Here is a 17183-nt window from a genome sequence, read left to right on the forward strand (position 1 = left end):
GGAGCTTCTGAATAGGAGAAAAAGTCTGTAATAATGGCAATTTTGGTCACATTGAGGCTTTAAAAAGTAGTTATTCAACATGAGGCACATTCCAAATGACATTTTGAATACATTTTTCTACAGTCCAAAAATACAATTTTCTGATGAAAAACGATGACCCGTGACCTGTCGAAATTTCTCCAGATGGTCAGAAATGGAAATTTTTGAATGTTTAATTTTTTGACTGCAAATGACTATTCCATGTAAATTATCACTTTTGGAACAAAAATAAGTGTGTTTAGAGTCACTTTAATGCCTGAAATTGGTCAAAATAGAAGCTTCTGAATAGGAGAAAAAGTCTGTAATAATGGCAATTTTGGTCACATTGAGGCTTTAAAAAGTAGTTATTCAACATGAGGCACATTCCAAATGACATTTTGAATACATTTTTCTACAGTCCAAAAATACAATTTTCTGATGAAAAACGATGACCCGTGACCTGTCGAAATTTCTCCAGATGGTCAGAAATGGAAATTTTTGAATGTTTAATTTTTTGACTGCAAATGACTATTCCATGTAAATTATCACTTTTGGAACAAAAATAAGTGTGTTTAGAGTCACTTTAATGCCTGAAATTGGTCGAAATAGAAGCTTCTGAATAGGAGAAAAAGTCTGTAAAAATGGCAATTTTGGTCACATTGAGGCTTCAAAAAGTAGTTATTCAACATGAGGCACAATCCAAATGACATTTTGAATCAATTTTTCGACAGTCCAAAAAATCAATTTTCTGATGAAAAACGATGACCCGTGACCTGTCGAAATTTCTCCAGATGGTCAGAAATGGAAATTTTTTAATGTTTAATGTTTTTTACTGTAAATGACTATTCCATGTGAACTATCACTTTTGGAACTAAAATAAGTGTGTTTAAAGTCACTTTAATGCCTGAAATTGGTCGAAATAGAAGCTTCTGAATAGGAGAAAAATTCAGTAATAATAGGAATTTTGGTCACATTGAGGCTTTACAAAGTAGTTAGTCAACATGAGGCACAATCCAAATGACATTTTGAATCAATTTTTCTACAGTCCAAAAAATCAATTTTCTGATGAAAAACGATGACCCGTGACCTGTCGAAATTTCTCCAGATGGTCAGAAATGGACATTTTTTAATGTTTAATTTTTTGACTGCAAATGACTATTCCATGTAAATTATCACTTTTGGAACAAAAATAAGTGTGTTTAGAGTCACTTCAATGCCTGAAATTGGTCGAAATAGGAGCTTCTGAATAGGAGAAAAAGTCTGTAATAATGGCAATTTTGGTCACATTGAGGCTTTAAAAAGTAGTTATTCAACATGAGGCACATTCCAAATGACATTTTGAATACATTTTTCTACAGTCCAAAAATACAATTTTCTGATGAAAAACGATGACCCGTGACCTGTCGAAATTTCTCCAGATGGTCAGAAATGGAAATTTTTGAATGTTTAATTTTTTGACTGCAAATGACTATTCCATGTAAATTATCACTTTTGGAACAAAAATAAGTGTGTTTAGAGTCACTTTAATGCCTGAAATTGGTCAAAATAGAAGCTTCTGAATAGGAGAAAAAGTCTGTAAAAATGGCAATTTTGGTCACATTGAGGCTTCAAAAAGTAGTTATTCAACATGAGGCACAATCCAAATGACATTTTGAATACATTTTTCTACAGTCCAAAAATAAAATTTTCTGATGAAAAACGATGAACCGTGACCTGTTGAAATTTCTCCAGATGGTCAGAAATCGAAATTTTTGAATGTTTTATTTTTTGACTGCAAATGACTATTCCATGTAAATTATCACTTTTGGAACAAAAATAAGTGTGTTTAGAGTCACTTTAATGCCTGAAATTGGTTGAAATAGAAGCTTCTGAATAGGAGAAAAAGTCTGTAAAAATGGCAATTTTGGTCACATTGAGGCTTCAAAAAGTAGTTATTCAACATGAGGCACAATCCAAATGACATTTTGAATCAATTTTTCTACAGTCCAAAAAATCAATTTTCTGATGAAAAACGATGACCCGTGACCTGTCGAAATTTCTCCAGATGGTCAGAAATGGAAATTTTTTAATGTTTAATGTTTTTTACTGTAAATGACTATTCCATGTGAACTATCACTTTTGGAACTAAAATAAGTGTGTTTAAAGTCACTTTAATGCCTGAAAGTGGTCGAAATAGAAGCTTCTGAATAGGAGAAAAAGTCTGTAATAATGGCAATTTTGGTCACATTGAGGCTTTAAAAAGTAGTTATTCAACATGAGGCACATTCCATATGACATTTTGAATACATTTTTCTACAGTCCAAAAAATCAATTTTCTGATGAAAAACGATGACCCGTGACCTGTCGAAATTTCTCCAGATGGTCAGAAATGGACATTATTTAATGTTTAATTTTTTGACTGCAAATGACTATTCCATGTAAATTATCACTTTTGGAACAAAAATAAGTGTGTTTAGAGTCACTTCAATGCCTGAAATTGGTCGAAATAGGAGCTTCTGAATAGGAGAAAAAGTCTGTAATAATGGCAATTTTGGTCACATTGAGGCTTTAAAAAGTAGTTATTCAACATGAGGCACATTCCAAATGACATTTTGAATACATTTTTCTACAGTCCAAAAATACAATTTTCTGATGAAAAACGATGACCCGTGACCTGTCGAAATTTCTCCAGATGGTCAGAAATGGAAATTTTTGAATGTTTAATTTTTTGACTGCAAATGACTATTCCATGTAAATTATCACTTTTGGAACAAAAATAAGTGTGTTTAGAGTCACTTTAATGCCTGAAATTGGTCGACATAGAAGCTTCTGAATAGGAGAAAAAGTCTGTAAAAATGGCAATTTTGGTCACATTGAGGCTTCAAAAAGTAGTTATTCAACATGAGGCACAATCCAAATGACATTTTGAATCAATTTTTCGACAGTCCAAAAAATCAATTTTCTGATGAAAAACGATGACCCGTGACCTGTCGAAATTTCTCTAGATGGTCAGAAATGGAAATTTTTTAATGTTTAATGTTTTTTACTGTAAATGACTATTCCATGTGAACTATCACTTTTGGAACTAAAATAAGTGTGTTTAAAGTCACTTTAATGCCTGAAATTGGTCGAAATAGAAGCTTCTGAATAGGAGAAAAATTCAGTAATAATAGGAATTTTGGTCACATTGAGGCTTTACAAAGTAGTTAGTCAACATGAGGCACAATCCAAATGACATTTTGAATCAATTTTTCTACAGTCCAAAAAATCAATTTTCTGATGAAAAACGATGACCCGTGACCTGTCGAAATTTCTCCAGATGGTCAGAAAGGGACATTTTTTAATGTTTAATTTTTTGACTGCAAATGACTATTCCATGTAAATTATCACTTTTGGAACAAAAATAAGTGTGTTTAGAGTCACTTCAATGCCTGAAATTGGTCGAAATAGGAGCTTCTGAATAGGAGAAAAAGTCTGTAATAATGGCAATTTTGGTCACATTGAGGCTTTAAAAAGTAGTTATTCAACATGAGGCACATTCCAAATGACATTTTGAATACATTTTTCTACAGTCCAAAAATACAATTTTCTGATGAAAAACGATGACCCGTGACCTGTCGAAATTTCTCCAGATGGTCAGAAATGGAAATTTTTGAATGTTTAATTTTTTGACTGCAAATGACTATTCCATGTAAATTATCACTTTTGGAACAAAAATAAGTGTGTTTAGAGTCACTTTAATGCCTGAAATTGGTCGAAATAGAAGCTTCTGAATAGGAGAAAAAGTCTGTAAAAATGGCAATTTTGGTCACATTGAGGCTTCAAAAAGTAGTTATTCAACATGAGGCACAATCCAAATGACATTTTGAATACATTTTTCTACAGTCCAAAAATAAAATTTTCTGATGAAAAACGATGAACCGTGACCTGTCGAAATTTCTCCAGATGGTCAGAAATCGAAATTTTTGAATGTTTTATTTTTTGACTGCAAATGACTATTCCATGTAAATTATCACTTTTGGAACAAAAATAAGTGTGTTTAGAGTCACTTTAATGCCTGAAATTGGTTGAAATAGAAGCTTCTGAATAGGAGAAAAAGTCTGTAAAAATGGCAATTTTGGTCACATTGAGGCTTCAAAAAGTAGTTATTCAACATGAGGCACAATCCAAATGACATTTTGAATCAATTTTTCGACAGTCCAAAAAATCAATTTTCTGATGAAAAACGATGACCCGTGACCTGTCGAAATTTCTCTAGATGGTCAGAAATGGAAATTTTTTAATGTTTAATGTTTTTTACTGTAAATGACTATTCCATGTGAACTATCACTTTTGGAACTAAAATAAGTGTGTTTAAAGTCACTTTAATGCCTGAAAGTGGTCGAAATAGAAGCTTCTGAATAGGAGAAAAATTCTGTAATAATAGGAATTTTGGTCACATTGAGGCTTTACAAAGTAGTTAGTCAACATGAGGCACAATCCAAATGACATTTTGAATCAATTTTTCTACAGTCCAAAAAATCAATTTTCTGATGAAAAACGATGACCCGTGACCTGTCGAAATTTCTCCAGATGGTCAGAAATGGACATTTTTTAATGTTTAATTTTTTGACTGCAAATGACTATTCCATGTAAATTATCACTTTTGGAACAAAAATAAGTGTGTTTAGAGTCACTTCAATGCCTGAAATTGGTCGAAATAGGAGCTTCTGAATAGGAGAAAAAGTCTGTAATAATGGCAATTTTGGTCACATTGAGGCTTTAAAAAGTAGTTATTCAACATGAGGCACATTCCAAATGACATTTTGAACACATTTTTCTACAGTCCAAAAATACAATTTTCTGATGAAAAACGATGACCCGTGACCTGTCGAAATTTCTCCAGATGGTCAGAAATGGAAATTTTTGAATGTTTAATTTTTTGACTGCAAATGACTATTCCATGTAAATTATCACTTTTGGAACAAAAATAAGTGTGTTTAGAGTCACTTTAATGCCTGAAATTGGTCGAAATAGAAGCTTCTGAATAGGAGAAAAAGTCTGTAAAAATGGCAATTTTGGTCACATTGAGGCTTCAAAAAGTAGTTATTCAACATGAGGCACAATCCAAATGACATTTTGAATCAATTTTTCGACAGTCCAAAAAATCAATTTTCTGATGAAAAACGATGACCCGTGACCTGTCGAAATTTCTCCAGATGGTCAGAAATGGAAATTTTTTAATGTTTAATGTTTTTTACTGTAAATGACTATTTCATGTGAACTATCACTTTTGGAACTAAAATAAGTGTGTTTAAAGTCACTTTAATGCCTGAAATTGGTCGAAATAGAAGCTTCTGAATAGGAGAAAAATTCAGTAATAATAGGAATTTTGGTCACATTGAGGCTTTACAAAGTAGTTAGTCAACATGAGGCACAATCCAAATGACATTTTGAATCAATTTTTCTACAGTCCAAAAAATCAATTTTCTGATGAAAAACGATGACCCGTGACCTGTCGAAATTTCTCCAGATGGTCAGAAATGGACATTTTTTAATGTTTAATTTTTTGACTGCAAATGACTATTCCATGTAAATTATCACTTTTGGAACAAAAATAAGTGTGTTTAGAGTCACTTTAATGCCTGAAATTGGTCGAAATAGGAGCTTCTGAATAGGATAAAAATTCTGTAATAATGGCAATTTTGGTCACATTGAGGCTTTAAAAAGTAGTTATTCAACATGAGGCACAATCCAAATGACATTTTGAATCAATTTTTCTACAGTCCAAAAAATCAATTTTCTGATGAAAAACGATGACCCGTGACCTGTCGAAATTTCTCCAGATGGTCAGAAATGGAAATTTTTTAATGTTTAATGTTTTTTACTGTAAATGACTATTCCATGTGAACTATCAATTTTGGAACTAAAATAAGTGTGTTTAAAGTCACTTTAATGCCTGAAATTGGTCGAAATAGAAGCTTCTGAATAGGAGAAAAATTCTGCAATAATAGGAATTTTGGTCACATTGAGGCTTTAAAAAGTAGTTAGTCAACATGAGGCACAATCCAAATGACATTTTGAATCAATTTTTCTACAGTCCAAAAAATCAATTTTCTGATGAAAAACGATGACCCGTGACCTGTCGAAATTTCTCCAGATGCTCAGAAATGGAAATTTTTTAATGTTGAATTTTTTGACTGCAAATGACTATTCCATGTAAATTATCACTTTTGGAACAAAAATACGTGTGTTTAGAGTCACTTTAATGCCTGAAATTGGTCGAAATAGGAGCTTCTGAATAGGAGAAAAAGTCTGTAATAATGGCAATTTTGGTCACATTGAGGCTTTAAAAAGTAGTTATTCAACATGAGGCACATTCCATATGACATTTTGAATACCTTTTTCTACAGTCCAAAAAATCAATTTTCTGATGAAAAACGATGACCCGTGACCTGTCGAAATTTCTCCAGATGGTCAGAAATGGAAATTTTTTAATGTTTAATTTTTTGACTGCAAATGACTATTCCATGTAAATTATCACTTTTGGAACAAAAATAAGTGTGTTTAGAGTCACTTTAATGCCTGAAATTGGTCGAAATAGAAGCTTCTGAATAGGAGAAAAAGTCTGTAAAAATGGCAATTTTGGTCACATTGAGGCTTCAAAAAGTAGTTATTCAACATGAGGCACAATCCAAATGACATTTTGAATCAATTTTTCGACAGTCCAAAAAATCAATTTTCTGATGAAAAACGATGACCCGTGACCTGTCGAAATTTCTCCAGATGGTCAGAAATGGAAATTTTTTAATGTTTATTTTTTTGACTGCAAATGACTATTCCATGTAAATTATCACTTTTGGAACAAAAATAAGTGTGTTTAGAGTCACTTTAATGCCTGAAATTGGTCGAAATAGGAGCTTCTGAATAGGAGAAAAAGTCTGTAATAATGGCAATTTTGGTCACATTGAGGCTTTAAAAAGTAGTTATTCAACATGAGGCACATTCCAAATGACATTTTGAATACATTTTTCTACAGTCCAAAAAATCAATTTTCTGATGAAAAACGATGACCCGTGACCTGTCGAAATTTCTCCAGATGGTCAGAAATGGAAATTTTTTAATGTTTAATGTTTTTTACTGTAAATGACTATTCCATGTGAACTGTCACTTTTGGAACTAAAATAAGTGTGTTTAAAGTCATTTTAATGCCTGAAATTGGTCGAAATAGAAGCTTCTGAATAGGAGAAAAAGTCTGTAATAATGGCAATTTTGGTCACATTGAGGCTTCAAAAAGTAGTTATTCAACATGAGGCACAATCCAAATGACATTTTGAATCAATTTTTCTACAGTCCAAAAAATCAATTTTCTGATGAAAAACGATGACCCGTGACCTGTCGAAATTTCTCCAGATGGTCAGAAATGGAAATTTTTTAATGATTAATTTTTTGACTGCAAATGACTATTCCATGTAAATTATCACTTTTGGAACAAAAATAAGTGTGTTTAGAGTCACTTCAATGCCTGAAATTGGTCGAAATAGGAGCTTCTGAATAGGAGAAAAAGTCTGTAATAATGGCAATTTTGGTCACATTGAGGCTTTAAAAAGTAGTTATTCAACATGAGGCACATTCCAAATGACATTTTGAATACATTTTTCTACAGTCCAAAAATAAAATTTTCTGATGAAAAACGATGACCCGTGACCTGTCGAAATTTCTCCAGATGGTCAGAAATGGAAATTTTTTAATGTTTAATGTTTTTTACTGTAAATGACTATTCCATGTGAACTATCACTTTTGGAACTAAAATAAGTGTGTTTAAAGTCACTTTAATGCCTGAAATTGGTCGAAATAGAAGCTTCTGAATAGGAGAAAAATTCTGTAATAATAGGAATTTTGGTCACATTGAGGCTTTAAAAAGTAGTTAGTCAACATGAGGCACAATCCAAATGACATTTTGAATCAATTTTTCTACAGTCCAAAAAATCAATTTTCTGATGAAAAACGATGACCCGTGACCTGTCGAAATTTCTCCAGATGCTCAGAAATGGAAATTTTTTAATGTTGAATTTTTTGACTGCAAATGACTATTCCATGTAAATTATCACTTTTGGAACAAAAATAAGTGTGTTTAGAGTCACTTTAATGCCTGAAATTCGTCGAAATAGAAGCTTCTGAATAGGAGAAAAAGTCTGTAAAAATGGCAATTTTGGTCACATTGAGGCCTCAAAAAGTAGTTATTCAACATGAGGCACAATCCAAATGACATTTTGAATCAATTTTTCGACAGTCCAAAAAATCAATTTTCTGATGAAAAACAATGACCCGTGACCTGTCGAAATTTGTCCAGATGGTCAGAAATGGAATTTTTTTAATGTTTAATGTTTTTTACTGTAAATGACTATTCCATGTGAACTATCACTTTTGGAACTAAAATAAGTGTGTTTAAAGTCACTTTAATGCCTGAAATTGGTCGAAATAGAAGCTTCTGAATAGGAGAAAAATTCTGTAATAATAGGAATTTTGGTCACATTGAGGCTTTAAAAAGTAGTTAGTCAACATGAGGCACAATCCAAATGACATTTTGAATCAATTTTTCTACAGTCCAAAAAATCAATTTTCTGATGAAAAACAATGACCCGTGACCTGTCGAAATTTCTCCAGATGCTCAGAAATGGAAATTTTTTAATGTTTAATTTTTTGACTGCAAATGACTATTCCATGTAAATTATCACTTTTGGAACAAAAATACGTGTGTTTAGAGTCACTTTAATGCCTGAAATTTGTCGAAATAGGAGCTTCTGAATAGGAGAAAAAGTCTGTAATAATGGCAATTTTGGTCACATTGAGGCTTTAAAAAGTAGTTATTCAACATGAGGCACATTCCATATGACATTTTGAATACATTTTTCTACAGTCCAAAAAATCAATTTTCTGATGAAAAACGATGACCCGTGACCTGTCGAAATTTCTCCAGATGGTCAGAAATGGACATTTTTTAATGTTTAATTTTTTGACTGCAAATGACTATTCCATGTAAATTATCACTTTTGGAACAAAAATAAGTGTGTTTAGAGTCACTTCAATGCCTGAAATTGGTCGAAATAGGAGCTTCTGAATAGGAGAAAAAGTCTGTAATAATGGCAATTTTGGTCACATTGAGGCTTTAAAAAGTAGTTATTCAACATGAGGCACATTCCAAATGACATTTTGAATACATTTTTCTACAGTCCAAAAATACAATTTTCTGATGAAAAACGATGACCCGTGACCTGTCGAAATTTCTCCAGATGGTCAGAAATGGAAATTTTTGAATGTTTAATTTTTTGACTGCAAATGACTATTCCATGTAAATTATCACTTTTGGAACAAAAATAAGTGTGTTTAGAGTCACTTTAATGCCTGAAATTGGTCGAAATAGAAGCTTCTGAATAGGAGAAAAAGTCTGTAAAAATGGCAATTTTGGTCACATTGAGGCTTCAAAAAGTTGTTATTCAACATGAGGCACAATCCAAATGACATTTTGAATCAATTTTTCGACAGTCCAAAAAATCAATTTTCTGATGAAAAACGATGACCCGTGACCTGTCGAAATTTCTCCAGATGGTCAGAAATGGAAATTTTTTAATGTTTAATGTTTTTTACTGTAAATGACTATTCCATGTGAACTATCACTTTTGGAACTAAAATAAGTGTGTTTAAAGTCACTTTAATGCCTGAAATTGGTCGAAATAGAAGCTTCTGAATAGGAGAAAAATTCAGTAATAATAGGAATTTTGGTCACATTGAGGCTTTACAAAGTAGTTAGTCAACATGAGGCACAATCCAAATGACATTTTGAATCAATTTTTCTACAGTCCAAAAAATCAATTTTCTGATGAAAAACGATGACCCGTGACCTGTCGAAATTTCTCCAGATGGTCAGAAATGGACATTTTTTAATGTTTAATTTTTTGACTGCAAATGACTATTCCATGTAAATTATCACTTTTGGAACAAAAATAGGTGTGTTTAGAGTCACTTCAATGCCTGAAATTGGTCGAAATAGGAGCTTCTGAATAGGAGAAAAAGTCTGTAATAATGGCAATTTTGGTCACATTGAGGCTTTAAAAAGTAGTTATTCAACATGAGGCACATTCCAAATGACATTTTGAATACATTTTTCTACAGTCCAAAAATATAATTTTCTGATGAAAAACGATGACCCGTGACCTGTCGAAATTTCTCCAGATGGTCAGAAATGGAAATTTTTGAATGTTTAATTTTTTGACTGCAAATGACTATTCCATGTAAATTATCACTTTTGGAACAAAAATAAGTGTGTTTAGAGTCACTTTAATGCCTGAAATTGGTTGAAATAGAAGCTTCTGAATAGGAGAAAAAGTCTGTAAAAATGGCAATTTTGGTCACATTGAGGCTTCAAAAAGTAGTTATTCAACATGAGGCACAATCCAAATGACATTTTGAATCAATTTTTCTACAGTCCAAAAAATCAATTTTCTGATGAAAAACGATGACCCGTGACCTGTCGAAATTTCTCCAGATGGTCAGAAATGGAAATTTTTTAATGTTTAATGTTTTTTACTGTAAATGACTATTCCATGTGAACTATCACTTTTGGAACTAAAATAAGTGTGTTTAAAGTCACTTTAATGCCTGAAAGTGGTCGAAATAGAAGCTTCTGAATAGGAGAAAAAGTCTGTAATAATGGCAATTTTGGTCACATTGAGGCTTTAAAAAGTAGTTATTCAACATGAGGCACATTCCATATGACATTTTGAATACATTTTTCTACAGTCCAAAAAATCAATTTTCTGATGAAAAACGATGACCCGTGACCTGTCGAAATTTCTCCAGATGGTCAGAAATGGACATTTTTTAATGTTTAATTTTTTGACTGCAAATGACTATTCCATGTAAATTATCACTTTTGGAACAAAAATAAGTGTGTTTAGAGTCACTTCAATGCCTGAAATTGGTCGAAATAGGAGCTTCTGAATAGGAGAAAAAGTCTGTAATAATGGCAATTTTGGTCACATTGAGGCTTTAAAAAGTAGTTATTCAACATGAGGCACATTCCAAATGACATTTTGAATACATTTTTCTACAGTCCAAAAATACAATTTTCTGATGAAAAACGATGACCCGTGACCTGTCGAAATTTCTCCAGATGGTCAGAAATGGAAATTTTTGAATGTTTAATTTTTTGACTGCAAATGACTATTCCATGTAAATTATCACTTTTGGAACAAAAATAAGTGTGTTTAGAGTCACTTTAATGCCTGAAATTGGTCGACATAGAAGCTTCTGAATAGGAGAAAAAGTCTGTAAAAATGGCAATTTTGGTCACATTGAGACTTCAAAAAGTAGTTATTCAACATGAGGCACAATCCAAATGACATTTTGAATCAATTTTTCGACAGTCCAAAAAATCAATTTTCTGATGAAAAACGATGACCCGTGACCTGTCGAAATTTCTCTAGATGGTCAGAAATGGAAATTTTTTAATGTTTAATGTTTTTTACTGTAAATGACTATTCCATGTGAACTATCACTTTTGGAACTAAAATAAGTGTGTTTAAAGTCACTTTAATGCCTGAAATTGGTCGAAATAGAAGCTTCTGAATAGGAGAAAAATTCAGTAATAATAGGAATTTTGGTCACATTGAGGCTTTACAAAGTAGTTAGTCAACATGAGGCACAATCCAAATGACATTTTGAATCAATTTTTCTACAGTCCAAAAAATCAATTTTCTGATGAAAAACGATGACCCGTGACCTGTCGAAATTTCTCCAGATGGTCAGAAATGGACATTTTTTAATGTTTAATTTTTTGACTGCAAATGACTATTCCATGTAAATTATCACTTTTGGAACAAAAATAAGTGTGTTTAGAGTCACTTCAATGCCTGAAATTGGTCGAAATAGGAGCTTCTGAATAGGAGAAAAAGTCTGTAATAATGGCAATTTTGGTCACATTGAGGCTTTAAAAAGTAGTTATTCAACATGAGGCACATTCCAAATGACATTTTGAATACATTTTTCTACAGTCCAAAAATACAATTTTCTGATGAAAAACGATGACCCGTGACCTGTCGAAATTTCTCCAGATGGTCAGAAATGGAAATTTTTGAATGTTTAATTTTTTGACTGCAAATGACTATTCCATGTAAATTATCACTTTTGGAACAAAAATAAGTGTGTTTAGAGTCACTTTAATGCCTGAAATTGGTCGAAATAGAAGCTTCTGAATAGGAGAAAAAGTCTGTAAAAATGGCAATTTTGGTCACATTGAGGCTTCAAAAAGTAGTTATTCAACATGAGGCACAATCCAAATGACATTTTGAATACATTTTTCTACAGTCCAAAAATAAAATTTTCTGATGAAAAACGATGAACCGTGACCTGTCGAAATTTCTCCAGATGGTCAGAAATCGAAATTTTTGAATGTTTTATTTTTTGACTGCAAATGACTATTCCATGTAAATTATCACTTTTGGAACAAAAATAAGTGTGTTTAGAGTCACTTTAATGCCTGAAATTGGTTGAAATAGAAGCTTCTGAATAGGAGAAAAAGTCTGTAAAAATGGCAATTTTGGTCACATTGAGGCTTCAAAAAGTAGTTATTCAACATGAGGCACAATCCAAATGACATTTTGAATCAATTTTTCGACAGTCCAAAAAATCAATTTTCTGATGAAAAACGATGACCCGTGACCTGTCGAAATTTCTCTAGATGGTCAGAAATGGAAATTTTTTAATGTTTAATGTTTTTTACTGTAAATGACTATTCCATGTGAACTATCACTTTTGGAACTAAAATAAGTGTGTTTAAAGTCACTTTAATGCCTGAAAGTGGTCGAAATAGAAGCTTCTGAATAGGAGAAAAATTCTGTAATAATAGGAATTTTGGTCACATTGAGGCTTTACAAAGTAGTTAGTCAACATGAGGCACAATCCAAATGACATTTTGAATCAATTTTTCTACAGTCCAAAAAATCAATTTTCTGATAAAAAACGATGACCCGTGACCTGTCGAAATTTCTCCAGATGGTCAGAAATGGACATTTTTTAATGTTTAATTTTTTGACTGCAAATGACTATTCCATGTAAATTATCACTTTTGGAACAAAAATAAGTGTGTTTAGAGTCACTTCAATGCCTGAAATTGGTCGAAATAGGAGCTTCTGAATAGGAGAAAAAGTCTGTAATAATGGCAATTTTGGTCACATTGAGGCTTTAAAAAGTAGTTATTCAACATGAGGCACATTCCAAATGACATTTTGAATACATTTTTCTACAGTCCAAAAATACAATTTTCTGATGAAAAACGATGACCCGTGACCTGTCGAAATTTCTCCAGATGGTCAGAAATGGAAATTTTTGAATGTTTAATTTTTTGACTGCAAATGACTATTCCATGTAAATTATCACTTTTGGAACAAAAATAAGTGTGTTTAGAGTCACTTTAATGCCTGAAATTGGTCGAAATAGAAGCTTCTGAATAGGAGAAAAAGTCTGTAAAAATGGCAATTTTGGTCACATTGAGGCTTCAAAAAGTAGTTATTCAACATGAGGCACAATCCAAATGACATTTTGAATCAATTTTTTGACAGTCCAAAAAATCAATTTTCTGATGAAAAACAATGACCCGTGACCTGTCGAAATTTCTCCAGATGGTCAGAAATGGAAATTTTTTAATGTTTAATGTTTTTTACTGTAAATGACTATTCCATGTGAACTGTCACTTTTGGAAGTAAAATAAGTGTGTTTAAAGTCATTTTAATGCCTGAAATTGGTCGAAATAGAAGCTTCTGAATAGGAGAAAAAGTCTGTAATAATGGCAATTTTGGTCACATTGAGGCTTCAAAAAGTAGTTATTCAACATGAGGCACAATCCAAATGACATTTTGAATCAATTTTTCTACAGTCCAAAAAATCAATTTTCTGATGAAAAACGATGACCCGTGACCTGTCGAAATTTCTCCAGATGGTCAGAAATGGAAATTTTTTAATGTTTAATGTTTTTTACTGTAAATGACTATTCCATGTGAACTGTCACTTTTGGAACTAAAATAAGTGTGTTTAAAGTCACTTTAATGCCTGAAAGTGGTCGAAATAGAAGCTTCTGAATAGGAGAAAAATTCTGTAATAATAGGAATTTTGGTCACATTGAGGCTTTACAAAGTAGTTAGTCAACATGAGGCACAATCCAAATGACAATTTGAATCAATTTTTCTACAGTCCAAAAAATCAATTTTCTGATGAAAAACGATGACCCGTGACCTGTCGAAATTTCTCCAGATGGTCAGAAATGGAAATTTTTGAATGTTTAATTTTTTGACTGCAAATGACTATTCCATGTAAATTATCACTTTTGGAACAAAAATAAGTGTGTTTAGAGTCACTTTAATGCCTGAAATTGGTCGAAATAGAAGCTTCTGAATAGGAGAAAAAGTCTGTAAAAATGGCAATTTTGGTCACATTGAGGCTTCAAAAAGTAGTTATTCAACATGAGGCACAATCCAAATGACATTTTGAATCAATTTTTCTACAGTCCAAAAAATCAATTTTCTGATGAAAAACGATGACCCGTGACCTGTCGAAATTTCTCCAGATGGTCAGAAATGGAAATTTTTTAATGTTTAATATTTTTTACTGTAAATGACAATTCCATGTGAACTATCACTTTTGGAACTAAAATAAGTGTGTTTAAAGTCACTTTAATGCCTGAAAGTGGTCGAAATAGAAGCTTCTGAATAGGAGAAAAATTCTGTAATAATAGGAATTTTGGTCACATTGAGGCTTTACAAAGTAGTTAGTCAACATGAGGCACAATCCAAATGACATTTTGAATCAATTTTTCTACAGTCCAAAAAATCAATTTTCTGATGAAAAACGATGACCCGTGACCTGTCGAAATTTCTCCAGATGGTCAGAAATGGACATTTTTTAATGTTTAATTTTTTGACTGCAAATGACTATTCCATGTAAATTATCACTTTTGGAACAAAAATAAGTGTGTTTAGAGTCACTTCAATGCCTGAAATTGGTCGAAATAGGAGCTTCTGAATAGGAGAAAAAGTCTGTAATAATGGCAATTTTGGTCACATTGAGGCTTTAAAAAGTAGTTATTCAACATGAGGCACATTCCAAATGACATTTTGAACACATTTTTCTACAGTCCAAAAATACAATTTTCTGATGAAAAACGATGACCCGTGACCTGTCGAAATTTCTCCAGATGGTCAGAAATGGAAATTTTTGAATGTTTAATTTTTTGACTGCAAATGACTATTCCATGTAAATTATCACTTTTGGAACAAAAATAAGTGTGTTTAGAGTCACTTTAATGCCTGAAATTGGTCGAAATAGAAGCTTCTGAATAGGAGAAAAAGTCTGTAAAAATGGCAATTTTGGTCACATTGAGGCTTCAAAAAGTAGTTATTCAACATGAGGCACAATCCAAATGACATTTTGAATCAATTTTTCGACAGTCCAAAAAATCAATTTTCTGATGAAAAACGATGACCCGTGACCTGTCGAAATTTCTCCAGATGGTCAGAAATGGAAATTTTTTAATGTTTAATGTTTTTTACTGTAAATGACTATTTCATGTGAACTATCACTTTTGGAACTAAAATAAGTGTGTTTAAAGTCACTTTAATGCCTGAAATTGGTCGAAATAGAAGCTTCTGAATAGGAGAAAAATTCAGTAATAATAGGAATTTTGGTCACATTGAGGCTTTACAAAGTAGTTAGTCAACATGAGGCACAATCCAAATGACATTTTGAATCAATTTTTCTACAGTCCAAAAAATCAATTTTCTGATGAAAAACGATGACCCGTGACCTGTCGAAATTTCTCCAGATGGTCAGAAATGGACATTTTTTAATGTTTAATTTTTTGACTGCAAATGACTATTCCATGTAAATTATCACTTTTGGAACAAAAATAAGTGTGTTTAGAGTCACTTTAATGCCTGAAATTGGTCGAAATAGGAGCTTCTGAATAGGATAAAAATTCTGTAATAATGGCAATTTTGGTCACATTGAGGCTTTAAAAAGTAGTTATTCAACATGAGGCACAATCCAAATGACATTTTGAATCAATTTTTCTACAGTCCAAAAAATCAATTTTCTGATGAAAAACGATGACCCGTGACCTGTCGAAATTTCTCCAGATGGTCAGAAATGGAAATTTTTTAATGTTTAATGTTTTTTACTGTAAATGACTATTCCATGTGAACTATCAATTTTGGAACTAAAATAAGTGTGTTTAAAGTCACTTTAATGCCTGAAATTGGTCGAAATAGAAGCTTCTGAATAGGAGAAAAATTCTGCAATAATAGGAATTTTGGTCACATTGAGGCTTTAAAAAGTAGTTAGTCAACATGAGGCACAATCCAAATGACATTTTGAATCAATTTTTCTACAGTCCAAAAAATCAATTTTCTGATGAAAAACGATGACCCGTGACCTGTCGAAATTTCTCCAGATGCTCAGAAATGGAAATTTTTTAATGTTGAATTTTTTGACTGCAAATGACTATTCCATGTAAATTATCACTTTTGGAACAAAAATACGTGTGTTTAGAGTCACTTTAATGCCTGAAATTGGTCGAAATAGGAGCTTCTGAATAGGAGAAAAAGTCTGTAATAATGGCAATTTTGGTCACATTGAGGCTTTAAAAAGTAGTTATTCAACATGAGGCACATTCCATATGACATTTTGAATACCTTTTTCTACAGTCCAAAAAATCAATTTTCTGATGAAAAACGATGACCCGTGACCTGTCGAAATTTCTCCAGATGGTCAGAAATGGAAATTTTTTAATGTTTAATTTTTTGACTGCAAATGACTATTCCATGTAAATTATCACTTTTGGAACAAAAATAAGTGTGTTTAGAGTCACTTTAATGCCTGAAATTGGTCGAAATAGAAGCTTCTGAATAGGAGAAAAAGTCTGTAAAAATGGCAATTTTGGTCACATTGAGGCTTCAAAAAGTAGTTATTCAACATGAGGCACAATCCAAATGACATTTTGAATCAATTTTTCGACAGTCCAAAAAATCAATTTTCTGATGAAAAACGATGACCCGTGACCTGTCGAAATTTCTCCAGATGGTCAGAAATGGAAATTTTTTAATGTTTATTTTTTTGACTGCAAATGACTATTCCATGTAAATTATCACTTTTGGAAC

This window comes from Triturus cristatus, chromosome 10 (genome assembly GCF_964204655.1).
Source record: "Triturus cristatus chromosome 10, aTriCri1.1, whole genome shotgun sequence".
Lineage (NCBI taxonomy): Eukaryota > Metazoa > Chordata > Amphibia > Caudata > Salamandridae > Triturus > Triturus cristatus.